Below are 5,773 nucleotides of genomic sequence, written 5' to 3' on the forward strand. Positions count from 1 at the left end.
CAAATCCCCCGGTTTTCACAGATGTGGAAGGTGCAAAGTGTGTAGAACCTGTAGTACTCAACAAAAGAAAACAACAATTTTTAAATGTAACAACACGGAAGGAATATCAAATAAAAATTTTTATTCATTGTAATACCAAAAATGTGATATATCTATTGGAATGTAAATGTGGCCAACAATATATTGGCCACACGACAAGAGAACTTAAAGTCAGAATATTAGAACATCTAGGGGGAATACGGAATGAAAATATAAAACACAGTGTACCTAGACACTGTAACACATGCAAAACGTTCTCATTACCAGAGTTTAAAACTTAAGACATCGATCTGGTAAAAACACATTGGAGAGGAGGTGACATAAACTCATCACTGTCCAAAAAAGAGACGGAATGCATTTTTAAATTTCAGACATATAAAAAAGGTGGCTTAAATACGGATCTAGATATACTCACTTTTATAGATTGATTATTAATATATATTTTTATTACTAATATTTTAGCAAATTTATTGTTTAATTTATGTATTTTTAATTAATTTTTTAATTAATTAATTTATATTTTAATTCATTCCCATTTATAGTAAGATCTAACAAGATATATTAATTCTTAATAAATATTTTAAAAGAATATTTTAAATACCTGTAAAGTTTAAAATAGTAAATATTTTAAAATATTTTAACATAAAAATATTTAAAATATCACATTAATTTCAAATATAAATTTAATAATTAATAGATTACCTAATTGCCATATAAAATATATAAATACAAATAGTATATATCGCTCTTTCTAGTTATATTTAACAACATTCTTAAATGATCTCAGTATATGTCTCTCTATGTATAGACCTAAATGAATATCTCAGTATATGTCTCTCTACAAACATATCTCACACTAGATCTATCGCTATACTTTTTGCCTTATCTCCACACTATACGTAGGAGTATAGTCTCTCTCTATAATATAGTCTCTTCTTTTCACCTTATACCGTTCCGGGCTTCCGTCTGCACATCCTGTAATCAAATATATATTATTACAATAAGATCCCTGACATATCCCTTCTCTCCCCCCAAAAAATACTCATGAAACGAGCAACATCAAAAGATCTTTATTGGCGATCCGCTTGAGAATTACCGCGATGATCCGAAACATTCTGGGAGGAGTCACGAATCGGACAGACATAGCATCTTGGTTGCCTGGAGACGCCGGAGATGCAGGAGGGAGGAACTCTGAAAGCGTCCCGGTTGCCTGGCAGCGACGGAGAGAGTGTGATGACGACACACCCGGAAGCTAAGACGACGGACGGAACGGAACACGGACATGATAAGACGCTTAATCTTCACGGACATTACAAAACTTTCACTGCGGATAAAAAGCTGAAACGATTATTGTTCTCCTGAGGAAGCCGAGAGGCGAAACGTGTTGAGGACTACTTACCTTAGCAGTTTTTCTTTGGATTTTTGCTTTTACCCCCGGACTTCGAGTTGAAGTGCCTGATACAACCTACTATCTTGTAAGTGCAATCTAACTTTCCTACAATACTACAGGAAAATACTGCACCATTGGCCTTTTCTCTTTTACATTGATTTTTTTAGAAATAAGAAGAAATAAAGAAAATTTTATTCTGAAGAGCCTGTATAACATCTGTATTTTTGTACACATTCATATTATAATTTCTATTTGACATTATTGCACTATTATTCTTTATTTTTTTCCTCCACATGTACATGCGCCCCTATATTTGTGTTACTGAAAGCCTTTCTTGTCCTGAAAAAAAACATGTAATTTGTGTGGGTTCACTAAATGAGTGAGGAGAAAATTACATCTAAACACGAACACCACAAAAGTGTTAAAACAGCCTCTGTCCCAATGGTACAAAAGGTAAAACACAGCCTGGTCCTTAAGGGGTTAAGCCAATATCATAACCTCATGAAGCATTATTAACATGCACAGCACTACGGAATTTGATGGTCCCATTAAGGACGAAACAGCTGTCTATGAGTGGTGATCTGGCTACTGCACCTCTTGCCTGAGTTTTGTCTAAAGGCTATCTTGTACAGTGGGCAATTACTTTCAAGGGTTCCATGTATAAAGTGGATATAGAGGCAAAAGGTGATCATTGTTGACCTTATTTGCATGTGACTACCCAGAATCCATTGTGGTTGTGGCAGCACCATAAGATTTCTGAGGGAAAAAACAAGCCTTCTGGCTGTAGATGAGTGTTTAATATAGGGCTGCAACTAAAGATTATTTCAATAATCGATTAGTTGGCCGATTATTTTTTCGATAAGTCGGATAAAAAATGCAATTTTTTTATTTAAAATAATGTAATAAAAAACGTACAATTTACACTTTCATCTCTTTATTGCAGTGGCCTCTCGCTATTCACCTTCTTATTTTACTGACATAATAATAAAAGCTAGAAGAACCCAAACACAGTGTTTCTCAAACTAGGTTTTAATACAAAGTTATTAGTAAATATTAATTCATATGTTAACTATTTTTCATATTTAATAAAAACTGAGAAAAAAGCCTTGTTTAAATTTTCTTTTATTTACCAAACTGCCCCCAGTTATGCACATCTGACCCCCAGCTTGCCACTCTGCCCCATATATGCCTTATACCTCTAATATGCCAGAGATTCCACTGTGCCCCTGATATGCCACTGTGCCCCCGATATGCCACTGTGCCCCCGATATGCCTTATACTCCTTATATGCCAGTGATATCCAACTGAGCCCCCTGATATACCTTTTACCCCCAGATATGTTTCCCTGATATGCCTAATATCGATAGGCCTTATACCCCCTATATGCCACTGTGCCCCCTGATATGCCTCATAACTTCCAATATGCCACTCGCCCCCATTTATGCCTTATACCTCCCTATATGCCACTGTGCACCCTGATATGCCACTCCGCTCCCCATAAATGCCCTGCACCACCCTGAAATTCTCCCTGATTCACCACTCTGCCTCCCCCAGATATGCCACTCTGAAATTCATTATACCCCCCCATTCACCACTGTACCTCCCCTATACACCACTCTAACTCCCCCAGATATGACATTCTGCCTCCCTGAAATTCATTATACCCCCCATACACCACTATAACTCACCCATACACCACTCTGCCTCCGCCCCCCTCCCATACACCACTCTGCCTCCTCCCCCCTCCCATACACCTCTCTGCCTCCTCCCCCTCCCATACACCACTCTGCCTCCTCCCCCTCCCATACTCCACTCTGCCTCCCCCCCCCCTCCCATACACCACTCTGCCTCCTCCCCCCTTCCATACACCACTTTGCCTCCTCCCCCGTCCCATACACCACTTTGCCTCCTCCCCCTCCTATTCACCACTTTGCCTCCTCCCCCCTCCCATACACCACTTTGGCTCCTCCCCCTCCCATACACCACTCTGGCTCCTCCCCCTCCCATACTCCACTCTGGCTCCTCCCCCCTCCCATACTCCACTCTGCCTCCTCCCCCTCCCATACTCCACTCTGCCTCCTGTCAGCAACGGAGGTTCACAAGACACAAGGGAGCCGGGTAGAGAGGCAGAGTGGCGTATGGGAGGGGGAGGAGCCAGAGTGGTGTATGGGAGGGTATGCCGAAAATATTTCTTATACCGAATCTCGGATAAGAGTGAGAGAGACAAAGGAAGGAAGAAAGAAAAACGCGCAGAGTTTGTTCTAATTATTAGACCGTATTTGCTCGATTATAATCACGACCATGATTATAAGACGGCTCCCCAAAATCGAAAAAAAAGAAAAGGTCTGACTATAAGCTATAGGAAAAAAGTTTTACTAGTAAATATTAATTCATGTAAACTATTTTTTCATATTTAATAAAAGCTATGATTGAGAAAAATATTTTATTTCTTTTTATTTGCTAACTTGCCCCCCCAGTTATGCACATCTGCCCCCAGGCTTCCTACTCTGCCCCCAGAAATGCCTTATACCCCTCTATATGCCACTCTGCCTCCAAAAATGTCTTATACCCTCCTATATGCCATTGTGCCCCATGATATGCCTTTTAACCCCCTATATGCCCCTCTGCCCCATGATATGCCTTTTAACCCCCTATATGCCCCTCTGCCCCATGATATGCCTTTTAACCACCCTCTGCCCCATGATATGCCTAAATTTAGATCTAATAAAATAACTCTTCTTAAAAAAAGAATACATGAAATTTAGAGAGACTAGAACAGCAATGGTAAATTAAAAGTAACAGAGTAGATAAGATTTTAACTGACAGACTAAAAAAAAACCAGGCAAAGGACCGTATCTATAAAATAGTAAAAGACAATATAATACATATGACCCCAGAAGGATACCACGCATCTCTCTATAACATAAAGACTAATACAAATCTGGAAGAAATAAAAAAATATTTAGATGATTTACCCATTCCAAGGATATCCACAGATCAATAAAAAGAACTAAATAAAACGATAGAAGAAAAAGAGGTAGTAAAGGTTACTGAAAACCTGAGCCCAGGCTTGCCACACTACCTCCCAGATGTCACATACCCCCAGATATGTCACACTGCCTCCCACAAATGCCACACTGCCTCCCAGACTTGTCACTTCACCCTCCCCACATATGCCTTATACCCCCTGATATGCCTTATACCTCCAGATATCCCTAATACCCCCAGATATCCCTTATACCCCCAGATATCCCATAGTGCCCTCATAGTTTGACATTAATAATTTTCACTGCCCCAGGATTTACATTCCCCTTAGTTTGCCCCCCTTTACCTCTAACTGCAAATTAAGTTAACTTTATTAAATTAATTAACTGCCCCTAAGTTAACCCAAAATACCCCATCAACCATAACTGCCCCTAAGTTAACCCTAAATACCCCATCAACCATAACTGCCCCTAAGTTAACCCTGAAGACCCCATTAACCATAACACCCCATCAATCATAACTGCCCCTAAATTAACCCTAAACACCCCATTTATCATAACTGCCCCTAAATTAACCCCCACCTCCCCTAACTTTCAGCAACCCAAATATTAATTTTATACTCACAGTTAGATGAATTGCTGAGCCATGTGGACCCTAAAGGAAATGAGGAGTGTGACTGCAGGGAGGGACTGGGAGAAATTAATTTAATTAACCCTCAGTCCTCAGCATTAAATTAACCCTCAGTCCTCAGCATTAAATTAACCCTAAAGACCCCATCAACCATAACTGCCCCTAAGTTAACCCTGAAGACCCTATCAACCATAACTATCCATAAACTAACCCTAAACACCCCATCAACCATAACTGCCCCTAAATTAACCCTAAACACCCCATCAACCATAACACCCCTAAATTAACCCCCACCTCCCCTAACTTTCAGCAACCCAAATATTAATTTTATACTCACAGTTAGATGAATTGTTGAGCTATGTGGACGCTATAGGAAATGGGCGGGGGCAATCATCAGAGTAACTGCAGGGAGGAACTGGTAAGTAGTAACTACTGTGACACTGAATGAAACGGATTATAAAACGAGAGGTATTTTTCAGGGCATTTGCTCGGAAAAAACCCTCATTTTATAATCGATAATTGATTCAACTAATTGATAATGAAATTTGTTGGCAACGATTTTCATTATCGATTTTATCTGTTAGTTGTTGCAGCACTACAGCCCAGGTCCTGATGGCTTTAACAGAGAATCTTATAACATTTTTAAAAGTAATATTACTACATTTCTAACAGCCATGTGTCAGGGCTACTTGCCAAGCCGTGACGAGGGCATGAAGGGGTTAATAGCAC

Source organism: Spea bombifrons, chromosome 6, assembly GCF_027358695.1.
Source record: "Spea bombifrons isolate aSpeBom1 chromosome 6, aSpeBom1.2.pri, whole genome shotgun sequence".
Taxonomy (NCBI): Eukaryota; Metazoa; Chordata; class Amphibia; order Anura; family Pelobatidae; genus Spea; species Spea bombifrons.